The 18,844-nt window shown below is 43.4% G+C and overlaps 1 long non-coding RNA gene and 2 pseudogenes across 1 annotated transcript in view; 2 read left to right on the top strand and 1 right to left on the bottom strand.

Annotated features, from left to right (window-relative positions):
- Positions 1-18,844, top strand: part of LOC134947807 (uncharacterized) — a 41,981-nt gene that overhangs the window by 1,286 nt on the left and 21,851 nt on the right. The window lies entirely within an intron of this gene.
- On the bottom strand, positions 13,190-13,308 carry LOC134952357 (5S ribosomal RNA; annotated as a pseudogene).
- On the top strand, positions 15,265-15,383 carry LOC134952369 (5S ribosomal RNA; annotated as a pseudogene).

Below are 18,844 nucleotides of genomic sequence, written 5' to 3' on the forward strand. Positions count from 1 at the left end.
AACCTGCATCACATGCTGTAGTAAAGGCTAGGGCATGGGTCTTCAACCTGCGGCCCTCCGGGTGCTGTGAAACTACACATCCCAGCATGCCCTGCCACAGTTTTGCTATTAAGGCATGCTAAAACTGAGGCAGGGCATGCTGGGATGTATAGTTCCACAGCAGCTGGAGGGTCGCAGGTTGAAGACCCATGGGCTAGGGTGTGGATCATAGGGTCGACCACACTTAGGTTGACCACTATTAGTAGACAGCGACTAGGTCGACACCCGAAATAGGTAGACGCGGTCATTAGGTCGACATGGAAAAAGGTCGACATGAGTTTTAATTAAAAAATTGCTATCGTTTTCTTCGTAAAGTGACCGGGAACCCCAGTTAGTGCACCGTGTCCCCTCGCATGGCTGACAAGGTGCCTCGCTCCGCTACCGCACGGGTTACTATTCCCAGTCGTAGTCCACGTGGATCGTAACATATGAAAAAGTTTAAAAAAATAAATAAAAAAAACCCTCATGTCGACCTTTATCCATGTCGACATAGTGACCATGTCGACCGAATGCACGTCGACCTAATTACTGTCAACCTAAGTGTGGCTGACGTACAGACCGGATACCGAAGGCTATGAATTATATATTCACCTAAAGTGTCAATGCTTTGATGCCGTTCTGGAACAATTTCAAGACCACCAACAATCACACAAGCCGCTCTCAAAGCAGAAAGTACCGGCATTTACTTGTCGGCTTGAGATCGGCTGCACTAATTATCGGCAGTCTTGAAAATGGTCCGGAAGGGGACTGAAACATTGATGCCGACATTGTGAACATGTCAATATTCTGCAGAAGCTGACATAGTCCATGCTGACATTTCAAAAATGTTGACATCATAACTTCTGACATTGGAATTGTTGACATGCTGACTGCATCCCATAAATACAATACCACACTTTAGTGCACAAATCATTATACACAACACAGCTGCAGTGATGCGTCGCAACCAAAATGTTGCCTTTAAAATTAAAAAGTGCCATACTCTGTAATCAGCAAATGTGATTCCGCGCCTCTGCTTACCTGCTACAGCACGCAGACACTAGGGGCATTTACTAAAGGTTCTAACAATGAAAAGTGGTGATGTTGCCCATAGCAACCAATCAGATTCTGACTATCATTTATCTGGGATGCATTAGAGAAACGATAGACAGAATTTGAATGGTTACTATGGGCAACATCACCAATTTTCATTTTTAGAACCTTTAGTAAATGAACCACTAGGACCCAGGATGGCTTTGACTCAGGCAAAGAACAATGGTGGTCATTCCGAGTTGTTTGCTAGCTGTTTTCGGTCGCAGCGCAGCGTTTAGTCAAAAAAGCGGCACTTCTGCTCATGTGTAAGTGCCGCAATGCGCATGTGCGACGTACTTTCACAACAGCCGATGTAGTTTCACACAAGGTCTAGCTACGCTTTTCAGTCGCACTGCTGACCGCAGAGTGATTGACAGGAAGTGGGTGTTTCTGGGTGGTAACTGACTGTTTTCGGGGAGTGTGTGGAAAAACGCAGGCGTGTCAGATACAAACGTAGGCGTGCCTGGGGTAATGCAGGCGTGGCTGGGCATACGCAGGGCGTGTTCGTGACGTCAAAACAGGAACTAAATAGTCTGAAGTGATCGCAAGCGCTGAGTAGGTCTGGAGCTGCTCAGAAACTGCACAATCTTTTTTTGTTGCCGCTCTGCGATCCTTTCGTTCGCACTTCTGCTAAGCTAATATACACTCCCAGAGGGCGGCGGCTTAGCATTTGCACGGCTGCTAAAAACTGCTAGCGAGCGAACAACTCGTAATGAGGGCCAATGTGTGGCGGGCCCTGCATGAGTCACAAACCCGCTGTTGCTGGTCACAACCCCTGCGGCGGTACACAATAGGCCCTTCATAAATTTCAGCTCCAGGCCCATGTGATCCTTAATCTGGCACTGGCTGTGTGTGTGTGTAGGGACTGGGGGGCATAGACTGTGTGTGTCACACACACAGTCTATGCCCCCCAGTCCCTACACACACACACAGCCTGTTCCCCCCACCCACCCCGTTACTGAGCGAGCGGGACACAGAAGAAGAAAGCAGGGGTGCATAAAGACAGACCAGGCACAGTCGGGGGCGTGGCCTAATCACGGGTCCGTGACCACGCCCCTTTGAGAGAAAAAATCCTAACATTCAGCAAGCAGCAGGAGCCGGCCTCGGCAGAGAAAGTCACCCGACTTCCAGGCAGGCAAGTCCGCTGCTGGCTGCTGCTGTCTTGCACGCTGGCCGGCGCTTGTGCCTTATCTCAAGGGGGCGGGACATCAGACGGCTACTGAACAGGAAAACAGGAAAAAAAATGTTTTCCTGTTTCCATCTGCAGGAGATCCTGTGGGCCTATTTTGAAGAGGGGGCCTGGAGCTGCAGCTCCATCCGCCCCATTGTTAATCCGGCCCTGTGTAAACCTACTGTACACAACTCAATCTAGCAATAACTCATGGAGGTCTGGCACTCACAATAACAAAAGAAAAAATGTGTGTATCCTGGCGCCAATTAAATACCCAGTGTTTTTTTTTAACAAGGTTGCCTGCAGCTTTCTGATAACAAAGGGAATACTCAGCCTTTTTTAGAAAAACAGAAAAAAGCAACAAGGTAGAAAGCGCTGGCAAGCTGTATAAAAATGTTTTATTTTCAATTCAAAATATAAAATGGATAATAAAATTACAATGACCAATCTCACTTAAGTCACATATATGTTGTTATTATGTGTTTTTCATGTATACAGCTTGTAATGCTGATGCACGCTCCCACAGGGTCGGCATCGCAAGTATAAATACAGTGTAAAGGAAGGTCAATTTTGACTAGAAATTGTACAATCTAGAACATTGTATAGTCAAAATTGACTATAGCACAAATTGCACAGATCCAAAATCGCACTGTGGGCCTAATTCAGACCTCATCGTAGCCATGTAAAATTTTGCTCGCAGGGCTATACTGCCCCACATGTCTGGCCCTCCTCCTGCCGCACAGGTACAAAAGCATCGCACGGCGGCTATGCTTTTGTACCTGAAGAGTAGCTCCCTACCAGCGCAGCTTCTGCGCGCTGGCAGGGAGCTACCCATCGCTCTCTGGGTCGCAGTGGCTGCATGTAACACCACGCAGCCGCCTCGCCCCCCCCCCACCCCTGGTTCCGGGCACGCCTGCATTGCAAAATGGAGGCTCAACGCCGCCGGCCCGCCCAGCGAATGCCTCTGCCTGTCAATCAGGCAGAGGCAATCGCTGAGCAGAGATGCTGATCACATCTCTGGCATGCGCTGGCACTCTGCGGCGCCGGTGCATATGCAGTTCAGACCTGATCACCCGCTGTGCGAAAACGCACAGCAGCGATCAGGTCTGAATTAGGCCCAGTGTGCATAGTCAGTATCGGTGGATTTTGACTCTGGGGTGATGAAGGGAAATCGCATAGTGCAAATCTGCTTATTGGCAGAATTACACCGTGTGACTGTGTATGCACATATATTGTCACGGTCCGGCGGGAGACTGTGCAGGGGAGCCGGCTATTACCTGTCCGGTCCCTCTGGAGGGGTCCAGCTGGTGGAGGTGCAGGCTTCTGGTGCTGGGCGGGGTGCGCTGGGAGGTCAGTCAGGGGCACTGGATGGCGGCTCTGCAGACTGGCAGCATGTTCCTCCGGCGGGGTGAGCGGTGCTGCTGTGGAGCCAGTGCTTCTGTGATCAGTCTGGGCTGTGTTACTGGCGGCGGGGTCCGGCGACACCATCTTGTTAGTTCTCTATGCTCCGGCAGCGTCTCCAGTGTCAGGTTCCTGCTTACCACAAAATCACCCGAGCCGCATGTTACAGTCTTACGCAGACTGTCAACTCTGTTCCCGTGTCCTACCTGGCTACCTGTTCCGTATGCCGGGGTAACCAGCCTTCGGGATTCCTCCATTAAGTTCTTGGTCAAGGTGCCGGTATCTCCAGCCACCCATTAACATTCAGTCGTGTCTCTATTTCAACTGTCTTTGGTGAAACCTGTTAAACTTCTCCAAGTAATAAAAGCGCAAGACCTTCATCCATCCCGCTCGCTTGTTATTTAGAGATCCAAGTGCACCAGAATCATCTTCTCCAAATCTGGATCCACAAAAAATCTCAGATGTGACATATGTAGGAATATGTCTATCTATCTATCTATCTATCTATCTATCTATCTATCTATCTATCTATCTATCTATCTATCTATCTATCTATCTATCTATTTATCTTTCTATCTATATATATAAACAAGTTGGCGGCACTCAGAAACTTCAATTTTAAAGTGCAAACGTGCTTTTTATTTCGTATATCCAGGTTTTTTTTAACTCCTGGAAGGCACTGGAGCAATTATCAGCACTTATAGGAGACACTAGTGCCAGATGTCTGCAACTACTATATCTATCTATCTATCTATCTATCTATCTATCTATCTATCTATCTATCTATCTATCTATCTATCTATCTATATATATCTATATATATATATATATATATATATATATATATATAAAATACATATATATATATATATATATATATATTTATTTATATTAGAGATGTGCACCGGAAATTTTTCGGGTTTTGTGTTTTGGTTTTGGATTCGGTTCCGCGGACGTGTTTTGGATTCGGACGCGTTTTGGCAAAACCTCCCTGAAAATTTTTTATCGGATTCGGGTGTGTTTTGGATTCGGGTGTTTTTTTAAAAAAAAAAAACCCTCAAAAACAGTTAAATCATAGAATTTGGGGGTCAGTTTGATCTAATAGTATTATTAACCTCAATAACCATAATTTCCACTAATTTCCAGTCTATTCTGAACACCTCACACCTCAAAATATTATTTTTAGTCCTAATATTTGCAGCGAGGTCGCTGGATGACTAAGCTAAGCGACCCAAGTGGGCGGCACAAACACCTGGCCCATCTAGGAGTGGCATTGCAGTGTCAGACAGGATGGCACTTAAAAAAATTAGCCCCAAACATCACATGATGCAGAGAAAAAAAAAAAAAGAGGTGCAAGATGGAATTGTCCTTGGGCCCCCCCACCCACCCTTATGTTGGTTAAACAGGACATGCACACTTTAACAAACCCATCATTTCAGCCACAGGGTCTGCCACACGACTGTGGCTGAAATGACTGGTTGGTTTGGGCCCCCACCAAATAAGAAGCAATCAATCTCTCCTTGCACAAACTGTCTCTACAGAGGCAAGATGTCCACCTCCTCCTCATCGTCCGATTCATCACCCCTTTCACTGTTTACATCCCCCTCCTCACAGAGTATTAATTCGTCCTCACTGGAATCCACCATCTCAGGTCCCTGTGTACTTTCTGGAGGCAATTGCTGGTGAATGTCTCCACAGAGGAATTGATTATAATTCATTTTGATGAACATCATCTTCTCCACATTTTCTGGAAGTAACCTCGTACGCCGATTGCTGACAAGGTGAGCGGCGGCACTAAACACTCTTTCGGAGTACACACTGGAGGGAGGGCAACTTAGGTAGAATAAAGCCAGTTTGTGCAAGGGCCTCCAAATTGCCTCTTTTTCCTGCCAGTATACGTAAGGACTGTCTGACGTGCCTACTTGGAAGCTGTCACTCATATAATCCTCCACCATTCTTTCAATGGTGATTGAATCATATGCAGTGACAGTAGATGACATGTCAGTAATCGTTGGCAGGTCCTTCAGTCCGGACCAGATGTCAGCCCTTGCTCCAGACTGCCCTGCATCACTGCAAGCGGGTGGGTTCGGAATTCTTAGCCTTTTCCTCGCAGCCCCAGTTGCGGGAGAATGTGAAGGAGGAGCTTTTGACGGGTCATGTTCCGCTTGACTTGACAAGTGTCTCACCAGCAGGTCTTTGAACATGTGCAGACTTGTGCCTGCCGGAAACAGAGATACAACGTAGGCTTTAAACCTAGGATTGAGCACGGTGGCCAAAATGTAGTGCTCTGATTTCAACAGATTGACCACCCGTGAATCCTGCTTAAGCGAATTAAGGGCTCCATCCACAAGTCCCACATACCTAGCGGAATCGCTCCATTTTAGCTCCTCCTTCAATCTCTCCAGCTGCTTCTGCAAAAGCCTGATGAGGGGAATGACCTGACTCAGGCTGGCAGTGTCTGAACTGACTTCATGTGCGGCAAGTTCAAAGGGTTGCAGAACCTTGAACAATGTTGAAATCATTCTCCACTGCGCTTGAGTCAGGTGCATTCCCACTCCTTTGCCTATATCGTAGGCAGATGTATAGGCTTGAATGGCCTTTTGCTGCTTCTTCATCCTCTGAAGCATATAGAGGGTTGAATTCCACCTCGTTACCACCTCTTGCTTCAGATGATGGCGGGGCAGGTTCAGGAGTGTTTGCTGGTGCTCCAGTATTCGGCACGCGGCGGCTGAATGCCGAAAGTGGCCCGCAATTCTTCGGGCCACCGACAGCATCTCTTTCATGCCCCTGTCGTTTAAAAAAAAATTCTGCACCACCAAATTCAATGTATGTGCAAAACATGGGACGTGCTGGAATTTGCCCAGATGTAATGTACGCACAATATTGGTGGCGTTGTCCGATGTCACAAATCCCCAGGAGAGTCCAATTGTGGTAAGCCATTCTGCGATGATGTTCCTCAGTTTCCGTAAGAGGTTGTCAGCTGTGTGCCTCTTATGGAAAGTGGTGATACAAAGCGTAGCCTGCCTAGGAACGAGTTGGCGTTTGCGAGATGTTGCTACTGGTGCCGCCGCTGCTGTTCTTGCTGCGGGAGGCAATACATCTACCCAGTGGGCTGTCACAGTCATATAGTCCTGAGTCTGCCCTGCTCCACTTGTCCACATGTCCCTGGTTAAGTGGACATTGGGTACAACTGCATTTTTTAGGACACTGGTGAGTTTTTTTCTGAGGTCTGTGTACATTCTCGGTATCGCCTGCCTAGAGAAGTGGAACCTAGATGTTATTTGGTACAAGGGACACAGTACCTCAAGCAATTCTCTAATTCCCTGTGAATTAACGGTGGATACCGGACACACGTTTAACACCAAAACAGCTGCCAAGACCTGAGTTATCTGCTTTGCAGCAGGATGACTGCTGTGATATTTCATCTTCCTCGCAAAGGACTGTTGGACAGTCAATTGCTTACTGGAAGTAGTACAAGTGTACTTCTGACTTCCCCTCTGGGATGACGATCGACTCCCAGCAGCAACAACAGCAGCGACAGCAGCAGTAGGCATTACACTCAAGGATCCATCGGAGGAATCCCAGTTAGGAGAGGACTCGTCAGACTTGCCAGTGACATGGCCTGCAGGACTATTGGCGTTCCTGTCTAAGGAGGAAATTGACACTGAGGGAGTTGGTGGTGTGGTTTGCAGGAGCTTGGGTACAAGAGGAATGGATTTAGTTGTCAGTGGACTGCTTCCGCTGTCATCCAAAGTTTTTGAACTTGTCAATTACTTTTGATGAATGCGCTCCAGGTGACGTATAAGGGAGGATGTTCCTAGGTGGTTAACGTCCTTTCCCCTACTTATTACAACCTGACAAAGGTAACACACGGCTTGACACCTGTTGTCCGCATTTCTGTTAAAATAATTCCACACCGAAGAGGTGATTTTTTTTGTAATTTGACAAGGCGTATCAATGGCCATATTCATCCCACGGACAACAGGTGTCTCCGCAGGTGCCTGACTTAAACAAAACACCTCACCATCGGAATCTTCCTTGTCAATTTCCTCCTCAGCGCCAGCAACACCCATATCCTCATCCTGGTGTACTTCAACACTGACATCTTCAATTTGACTATCAGGAACTGGACTGTGGGTGCTCCTTCCAGCACTTGCAGGGAGCGTGCAAATGGTGGAAGGCGCCACCTCTTCCTGTCCAGTGTTGGGAAGGTCAGGCATCGCAACCGACACAATTGGACTCTCCTTGGGGATTTGTGATTTATAAGAACACACAGTTCTTTGCTGTGCTTTTGCCATCTAAACTCTTTACAGTTTTCTAGTGGGAGGTTGAGTGCTTCCATCCTCATGTGAAGCTGAACCACTAGCCATGAACATAAGCCAGGGCCTCAGCCGTCCTTGCCACTCCGTGTCATAAATGGCATATTGGCAAGTTTACGCTTCTCCTCAGATGCTTTTAATTTAGATTTTTGGGTCATTTTACTGAACTTTAGTTTTTTTGATTTTACATGCTCTCTGCTATGACATTGGGCATCGGCCTTGGCAGACGACATTAATGGCATTTCATCATCTCGACCATGACTAGTGGCAGCAGCTTCAGCACGAGGTGGAAGTGGATCTTGATCTTTCCCTATTTTTCCCTCCACATTTTTGTTCTCCATTTTTTAATGTGTGGAATTATATGCCAGTAATATATCAATAGCAATGGCCTACTGTACTGTACTATATATGTATACTGTTGGTCACCAAAATGCTGCACTGTAATACTATATATACTGCTCACAAAAATGCAGCACAGATATGGAATGGATACTTGCAGTGACACAGAGCTGCAAGATACAGCAATGGCCTACTGTACAACTATATACTGTTGGTCACCAAAATGCTGCACTGTACTACTATATATACTGCTCACAAAAATGCAGCACAGATATGGATTGGATACTTGCAGTGACACAGAGCTGCAAGATACAGCAATGGCTACTGTACAACTATATACTGTTGGTCACCAAAATGCTGCACTGTAATACTATATATACTGCTCACAAAAATGCAGCACAGATATGGAATGGATACTTGCAGTGACACAGAGCTGCAAGATACAGCAATGGCCTACTGTACAACTATATACTGTTGGTCACCAAAATGCTGCACTGTAATACTATATATACTGCTCACAAAAATGCAGTACAGATATGGAATGGATACTTGCAGTGACACAGAGCTGCAAGATACAGCAATGGCCCTATGTACAAACTATATACTGTTGGTCACCAAAATGCTGCACTGTACTACTATATATACTGCTCACAAAAATGCAGCACAGATATGGATTGGATACTTGCAGTGACACAGAGCTGCAAGGTACAGCAATGGCCTACTGTACAACTATATACTGTTGGTCACCAAAATGCTGCACTGTAATACTATATATACTGCTCACAAAAATGCAGCACAAATATGGAATTGATACTTGCAGTGACACAGAGCGGAAAGATACAGCAATGGCCTACTGTACAACTATATACTGTTGGTCACCAAAATGCTGCACTGTACTACTATATATACTGCTCACAAGAATGCAGCACAGATATGGATTGGATACTTGCAGTGACACAAGCTGCAAGATACAACAATGGCCTACTGTACAACTATATACTGTTGGTCACCAAAATGCTGCACTGTAATACTATGTATACTGCTCACAAAAATGCAGCATAGATATGGAATGGATACTTGTAGTGACACAGAGCTGCAAAATACAGCAATGGCCTACTGTACTGTACTACTATAATTATATACTGGTGGTCCCCAGTCCCCACAATAAAGCACACTGAGCACAGATATTTGCAGCACACTGATCACAGATATGCAGGGCCGTCTTTTCGTATGGGCTCAATGGGCTCTTGCCCAAGGGCCCCAGGAGTATAAGGGCCCTAGTCTGATAGCTGGGGGTCCCCTCTTTCCAGGGGTACCAGATTTTTTAAAATCGGCCCTAGGGAACCAGAGATATCCGACTTCAAAGCAGTGGTCCCCATCCAAGCCTGTTAATTTCTCTTCCCAGCCAGATATCTCGGGCTCTGTATAACTTAGAGTTTTTCTGATGGTACATTTCAAAAGCTGGGGCTCTCCCCTTTCGGTGGACACTGGCAGCTTGTCTCTACTGTGCCCAGAACCAGAGATATCAGCCTTCAAGCAGCTGGTCCCTGCTCAAGCTCCACACGCCTAATATGCAGTTTTATATATTTGTTGGTGGATTGCCCTGGCTCCTGAACGCTAATATCCAAGTCCCCAGTTCCTCCTGACAGGTGTCCCCAGTACCTCCTGATTGGTGTCCCCAGTACCTCCTGACAGGTGTCCCCAGTACCTCCTGATGGGTGGGACACTCTAATTTTTATCCCATTCAAAGCTAAGAAATCTTTTTCCAGGAACTTGAGATATCTGCAGTCAAGCAAGCTGCCCCCCACCAGAAAATGATGAAAATTAAGCCCACTCCACTATCAACCCCTCCCTTATGTATTAAACACCCCATAGCACCCTGGAAGTCATGTATCGGGGCCCCTTCATTCAGCCCAATGCCCCCTTCTACAGATTAGTGATCTCCCTCCCGCCCCATCTGTGCAGTAAAGGAGTAATTAGCAGAAATTACTGCTCCAGGTCCTACATGCTGAGCAGAAGATAGTACACCCCCTACCGCCTGCGGGACATCAAAACTGCCGCTAATAGCACCCCCACCCATGGAGGATGGGTAGGGGCCCCAGTGTATTGTTGTGCCCAGGGGCCCACACTGCTGCTAAGACGGCCCTGCAGATATGGAGCGTTTTCAGGCAGAGAACATAGATATTTTAAGCACACTGAGCACAGATATTTGCAGCACACTGAGCACAGATATTTTCAGCACACTGAGCACAGATTACGGAGCTTTTCAGGGAGAGAACGCAGCCACGTCCTCTCCGTTCAATCTCCAATGCACGAGTGAAAATCGCAGTGACGTGCGGCTCTTTATATAGAATACGAATCTCGCAAGAATCCGACAGTGGGATGATGACGTTTGGGCTCGTTCGGGTTAACCAAGCAAGGCAGGAAGATCCGAGGCTGATTCAAAACTGTGTAAAATAGGTGAAGTTCGGGGGGGTTCGGATCTCGGAGAACCGAACCCGCTCATCTCTAATATATATATATATATATATATACACACACACACATATACTGTACATGTAGTACAAGCAAGCAGTGCATAATGTAAAGTTGCATTTTAGAGAAAGCTTGATCATTGAACTACATACAGTATATAGAAGTAACAGCTCCAATACTGAGTCTAAATAAGCATCATCTTCTATTAAATCCAAATTGTACTTTCTTCCCAAGCTAAAATAAAGTGGATCAATTTGTTAGAGATAAAATATTTAACTACAGCAAAAAGGCAAAAACAAAGAATTGTCTCAGGAAGTTCTTTTTATGACTACTATAAAATTCCGCGAACACTTAAAACACATTCATAATAAACACTGGCATTTACTGTTGGAAGATAGTACCTTAAAACCTGTAAAGATGGAAAAACTAGCTTTGGATACTATTAAAAATTAAATTCAGTCATGTTTACTCCCTCTGAGAGTTTTAAAAAGAAACCAACCCCTTCCCCCAAACAAACTGTCTTTTGCCTCACTATGGATTCTGGAAATACACCACTTGTGTAAGCTGTAAACTTGAATTATGTATAAATATAAATTCTTTGCAAGTAAAGATAGTGTCACACAGGGGCTTTTCACACTAACAGTTTTTACAGCTTCAGCAGCTCTAGCATTTTTATTGCAGTTGGAAAAGTCCAACACTTTTAAATCTAACATTTTATAATGAGAGCTTAAACCATTCTGTATGACAGGGTCTGCTCAAATACAGGGAGTTCAAAAAGTCACTCTGCAGTGAGCAAAGTCTCTGGCTGCAGTTCCCCTCTGCAGTTGTGGGGGGCCAGAGTGGGACAACACTTAATGTAGATAAGCATGTAACAAATTCTCTTTTATTTTATGTAAATAAACTATTTAAAAACAATTCTATTGTCATATTACTTAGCACATGGCACTGTGCAAAGACATGCTTAGCACACAGTTACTGTGGGAAGACTTGCTTGGTGCACAGTCACTGCAGGAAGACTTATTTGGCCCACAGTCATGGCGGAAAGACTTGCTTGATGCATAGTCACTGCGGGAAGACTTGTTTAGCATACAGTCACAGCAGGAAGACTTATTTAGCTCACAGTCACTATGGGAAGCCTTGCTTAGCACACAGTCACTGTGGTTAGACTTGCTGGCGCACAGTCATTGCGGGAAGACTTGCTTAGCACACAGTCATGGCAGGAAGACTTATTTAGCACACAGTCACTGTGGGAAGACTTGCTTAGCACACAGTCACTGTGGGAAGACTTGCTTAGCACACAGTCTCTGTGGGAAGACTTGCTTAGCACACAGTCACTGTGGGAAGACTTGCTTAGCACACAGTCACTGTGGGAAGACTTGTTTAGCACACTGTTACTGTAAGAAGACTTACTCAGCACACATTCTCTGCGGGAAGGCTTGCTTAGCACACATTCTCTGTGGGAAAACTTGCTTAGCAAACAGTCATGGCTGGAAGACTTGCTTGCTGCACACTCACTGCGGGAGCACTTGCTTGTCGCACATTTACTATGTCACTAAGATAGGAGACACTGCTGGCTTAAATAAACATCAACAATCTATTTTTAGAGATCATTTATTTGGACTATATATTGTAATATTAATATTAATGGGTTTATATCTGTTTTTGCATAATGTATGTAAAGCAAAGATCCTTGAAGGCTAAATGAGTATGTGAATAAATGTGATATTCACATTGGCATATTAACTTGGCAAGATCCAGGGATTACAAGACGGAACCCTCTGCATTCAGTCACTGACCTGTGGGACTCAGCGTTATGGTCAAGGAGAATATCAATATAGTACAGTATGCATCTGACATGTTCTATTTCAGGCAGTATAAAGTTAGATTTAAGGATGCCGCACAGGACTGGGTGGTTTATGTTTAAAATTTATTTGCAAGAGGTTTCCAAGATAACCGACCCATCAGAAAAATTCTGAAAATGTATCACCATCTACCAATAGAAATATTTTTTTGTGTAGATATAAACAGTGATTGTCGATGGTGCTCCCATAGGTCCAATGCATATGTAGTAAAGGGGAAAGAAAAAGAAAAAAAGGGACCTTTGTCGGGAGCACTCCCACTTGGAAACGATAATGATTGAGTAATGAACAATGATATGAAAAGTGAAGTAATTAAAATGTAACCTTTAATTTTATTATATTAAAATATTGGTACACCAGTTATATTATTTCACTATTTAGGGGCTAATCAATGTGAGCCACCTGGTAAAGCTAAATTGTGAAAATATTGATGAAAATACAGGGCATTATTTGGCAGGCCCAGGGTACTTGGATCTATGGAATAGGTACTATAACCAAATTAGTGCCGTCAAAAGAACCTACAACACCTGGTATTCCTTAGTGGTCCACCACCTAAGTACTGACCAGGCCCAACACCGTATTGCTTCCAAGATCAGACGAGATTGGGCATGCGCGGTGTGGTATGGTAGTAGATCAGCATTGATATGGCGATTTCTACCACTAATATATAGATGGTAGAGGGTTATTGGTAAGTACCTTGTTACCAAATTAGCCGAGTAATCTCTAAAGAGACAATATATGTTTAACCATCATTGCACCAAAATGTATCCCAAATCTGTAGGTATACGTGGGTTTAAATCATGTGGTTAATGATTTCTCGGCCCGCAGGGAATGCCTGTATGTTTCATGATGTGCTGTGCAGCACCTATGAAAATTGGGTTTGCGCTGCGAATAAGGCAGATATAGACCACTGTTCTACTGATAACATGCCACAGTATTTGTATATGATCCAAAGAGAAATCGTCTCTATTTGTTAATTGGATCACCCTGTTAAAGGGAAAAACAAAGGTTATTGTGAAGTTGTAAGCTCAAAGGTTATAAATACACCTCCTATTATGCCATGATCGAAAATGCAGGACAAAGAATGATATAAAAAATGTTAGGAGAAAGAAAACAGACTTGGAAAGTAGACAAGATGTATAACAGTCTCAATTATCCAATTAAGGGCTAATTAGTGCCATGGTGCCTAACAAAGTATAGGTGTTGTCTTTGAAACAGAAAAATTTGCCACAATAACTTATATAGCATGTATCCACAGTGTATCTATAATGTGTCTGTCTAACATGTAATAGACAGACAAGAATTGCAAAAATGAACCCAAAGAAGGGACATATAAAATGATCCCCCAAAAGATCATATGCTAGGTGATTTTTTCAAAATGTTTAGCTATGATATGCACAATAGCTTTATATTCCAACAAAAACCTGCAAAGAGACCAATGCACGCTGTTTCTTAATTGTGTATGTGCAAATAGATTTGACGGGAGATAGTGTAGCAGATGGGACAATACAATAATTATGTTTGCCCGCTCTCCGTGCGCCGCTGGCCGCTGAGCTCCGGCGTCAATAAGGTTTGTCAAATATCCTCTCCTGCTACTGGGAGATCGATAGGCAAGTAGGGACAAAAAATATTTAATTTATTAAGCGGGCAAACATAATTATTGTATTGTCCCATCTGCTACACTATCTCCCGTCAAATCTATTTGCACATACACAATTAAGAAACAGCGTGCATTGGTCTCTTTGGCAAATGTTATGCCAATCATCACAATATAGTGCATCAGTACCTATTCATATGCAGGTTTTTGTTGGAATATAAAGCTATTGTGCATATCATAGCTAAACATTTTGAAAAAATCACCTAGCATATGATCTTTTGGGGGATCATTTTATATGTCCCTTCTTTGGGTTCATTTTTGCAATTCTTGTCTGTCTATTACATGTTAGACAGACACATTATAGATACACTGTGGATACATGCTATATAAGTTATTGTGGCAAATTTTTCTGTTTCAAAGACAACACCTATACTTTGTTAGGCACCATGGCACTAATTAGCCCTTAATTGGATAATTGAGACTGTTATACATCTTGTCTACTTTCCAAGTCTGTTTTCTTTCTCCTAACATTTTTTATATCATTCTTTGTCCTGCATTTTCGATCATGGCATAATAGGAGGTGTATTTATAACCTTTGAGCTTACAACTTCACAATAACCTTTGTTTTTCCCTTTAACAGGGTGATCCAATTAACAAATAGAGACGATTTCTCTTTGGATCATATACAAATACTGTGGCATGTTATCAGTAGAACAGTGGTCTATATCTGCCTTATTCGCAGCGCAAACCCAATTTTCATAGGTGCTGCACAGCACATCATGAAACATACAGGCATTCCCTGCGGGCCGAGAAATCATTAACCACATGATTTAAACCCACGTATACCTACAGATTTGGGATACATTTTGGTGCAATGATGGTTAAACATATATTGTCTCTTTAGAGATTACTCGGCTAATTTGGTAACAAGGTACTTACCAATAACCCTCTACCATCTATATATTAGTGGTAGAAATCGCCATATCAATGCTGATCTACTACCATACCACACCGCGCATGCCCAATCTCGTCTGATCTTGGAAGCAATACGGTGTTGGGCCTGGTCAGTACTTAGGTGGTGGACCACTAAGGAATACCAGGTGTTGTAGGTTCTTTTGACGGCACTAATTTGGTTATAGTACCTATTCCACAGATCCAAGTACCCTGGGCCTGCCAAATAATGCCCTGTATTTTCATCAATATTTTCACAATTTAGCTTTACCAGGTGGCTCACATTGATTAGCCCCTAAATAGTGAAATAATATAACTGGTGTACCAATATTTTAATATAATAAAATTAAAGGTTACATTTTAATTACTTCACTTTTCATATCATTGTTCATTACTCAAATCATTATCGTTTCCAAGTGGGAGTGCTCCCGACAAAGGTCCCTTTTTTTCTTTTTCTTTCCCCTTTACTACATGTTCTATTTCAGTGCCTGCATATGTAGCAAAGTTGCATACAACTCACCTATTAGTGTGTGTGTGTGTGTGTGTGTGTGTGTGTGTGTGTGTGTGTGTGTGTGTGTGTGTGTGTGTGTGTGTGTGTGTGTGTGTGTGTGTGTGTGTGTGTGTGTGTGTGTGTGTAAGGGGCAATTCATTGTTTTTGGGCATTGAAGGACTGGAGATAGCAGCTTGAAGGTCAGTTCATCCAGTGACCATATGGACAGATCATTGAAACTTGGAGTATATTAAATTAGCATTGACTAAATGCCTGGTAAACTAGACAGGCATTGTTTTTTACTTGATTTAATGTAATAGTGACTTTCAGACCAGTTTCAAAGAAGTAAAAATCAGATTCCTTGTCATGACAATTTGATTAAAATTGAGACCATCACCTACCGTATACCGAAGTGTATTATTTAGTCTGACAGAAAATAAAAACATAGCTGCTACAGATGAGTCCTTGCTCATCTTGGCAGCTAGTTGCTGGTTGCATTGGCTTTTATGAACCGGTCACACATGGGCATGGCTAGTCGCAATTATGGCTTATATGCAAGTACAACATGTTCATGCATAAGCTGAGGGAGGACATGTGTATTTCTTCACAAGATATCTGAAAATGCATTCCCATTCCATCTCACAAGTTATATCAAGGAAAAGTATATTGCTACAGAAGCTTTCCAAAAGCTGGTGATGGAGAAGTATATAATTCAACTACTGCTGGACATCTGGGTACACATAAAAGTCAAGAATTTGTGTCTTGATAATACTGATAGCCACAGTTGCTAAAGTCATTAGAAATTGCTGGAATACTGTATGTTAGAAATCGTCCTGTGTGTGCCTGGAATAAGACTTTGCATAACTCCCATTGTGATTTGTTTAACCCATTGTCTATATTTTCTGGTCCCTGGAAAACTTTTTTTTTTCAATTTCATTACAGACCTTCAGGTGTCCAAAGATTTTACCACCATATTGGTATACATGAACAGATAGAAGCATGTTTGTAAACTGATGTCCACACAGCTGTGGGTTTTCAGGCTACAGAACTGCTAAACATCCCAAGTAAAGCTGCCACCCAGAAAAGTATATAGACAACCCCCTCATCCATCACAAACCTTTTATTGTATTGTCAATTCCCTCTCCAGTCACAGTGCAGTTATCGTGGCCATTCACAATGAGAAGAATCCTTCCAAGGAGGTCAATCCTATTTCTCACAATGTTTTTTTTCTGGTGAGAGTATGTGTGATGTTGTGCCACACTTACAGTACCACTGACTAAAAAGGGCTGTGAAAAGTGCAAGTTTGGGTACCATTGATGGCGTTTACATGCCGCAGCAATGGTACTTCTTACCCTTTGCAAGGAACTGGATTGACCCTTATATTTCAAATATTGCAAATGAAAATGGCCTCTAACTCTATTCCTACCTCTCTGCATTTAGTCAAAATTCAAGAACAAGAGGAATATGTATATGAGAAAATACTGAAATCCCATAGACAAGAGAAACAATTATTCTTTTTGACTAAGTATATGTGGTGGAAGAAAGTTCCCGGTCCATGCTCCACACTTAATCCAAATTTTTCTTTCCACATTACAGTATCTCTGCATTTTGTTCATGATAAACTGGATAATGTTTGCTGTCCTAATTGATTTAAATTTGTGTTGTGGTAATGAGATGTGTCAGGGCTACACATGGGGGTGTGAGATGAGGTGGGATGAAATACAAACTGGAAACAATATAGTGGTGGGAATGAGAGTTTACTAATAACAAAATAGTTGTTAATGTACGGTATATCAGGTATAGTCCTTAAGTGAATGCCCTTTACTGGTATAGCCATAAGAGACTGCTATACCTTCAACTGTGTTGAATTGTATGCCCTTATTGAGTTTTCAAGTGACTCTTTCAGGGATCCACTATATACAGTACTGTCAAAGTCGAAAAATATTGTAATGCATATACTCTGTACTAACCTCATGCACATGCCCGCTGCACGTGCACTCAGTCCGCCATGCGTGCACATATCCGCAATTTGCGTAGGATCACTCCTGCGATCATGCGCGTGGTATGGGTATTTACGGCGCATAGAGGGTTATTAGAACATTACATATTTAACCCAAATAGTGTACATTTTAGATATAACTCCTGTGCACCACATCAGCGAGTATCAATAGTTTAAACAGTTCCAGGACTAAGGGATTCGCCTTTGCATGATAGGAAGGGTCAGATAAAGGTTGGAAGGTGATGTCTAGTATCCAGCTGTAGGGTATTTTAAGGGTAACATTCCGGTGTTGGGTTAGAGAAAGATTGCATGTTCCAGCGTATAGTTATGTGCAGAAGTAGAATATAGATATTAACTGTATTCACTGTATATTATGTATGCGGCGGGAATCCAGAGGATACCACCCACAAGAGCAGTTGGGGAAAGACATCACCCACCTTTTCAAATCAACCTATGACCTCTCCTGTAATGAAAAGAAACATCTCTGTGTCCAATGGACAATGAGATTACAGTGACCATTGTATTGTGTATGTAAGTTGTGTATAAAAAGACCGTTGTTGCCTGGCTGGTCAGAAGACTCTGAACGCTTTCTAGCTGACAAGCGGAGGACAGGCCGGGTTGCGCTTGCGAACATTCTCACGTATGTACATTCTCTGTAGCCATTACTCTGTTTTAGATTTATCTTGTTAGCCTGTAGTGTATGATTTGTACTGTTTTACCTTTGAAATAATCCACGGTGGCCTTAGAACCCTGTGGTTTCAACTACAAATCGGTGTTGTGTCCTCACTTTCCTGCAAGGGTTTAAGAGCATATTTAACTGTATAAGGTTTATAAGCATTGATAAGGTGTACGCACTGCGGGTGCTTTATACCGTCAGCGCTATTTAAGGTTTAAGGTATAACATCGTTGCAGTACTTTGCTGCTAAGGGTTTAAAGTGTAATCATATCATTGCATTGTAACCCTAACAAGGTTTAAAGGTTATCAATTGTGTGTGCGTGCGCTGAGCGTACTCTGTACACTCAGCGCGGCATGTGTACGCCAAGTACGTACCATGTACGGGACCCTGTACGCAAATAGCGTACAAAGTGCGTAGCACGTGTATTCAGTCTAACGGCCATAGCGGCTCCACGGT

This window comes from Pseudophryne corroboree, chromosome 8, assembly GCF_028390025.1.
Source record: "Pseudophryne corroboree isolate aPseCor3 chromosome 8, aPseCor3.hap2, whole genome shotgun sequence".
Lineage (NCBI taxonomy): Eukaryota > Metazoa > Chordata > Amphibia > Anura > Myobatrachidae > Pseudophryne > Pseudophryne corroboree.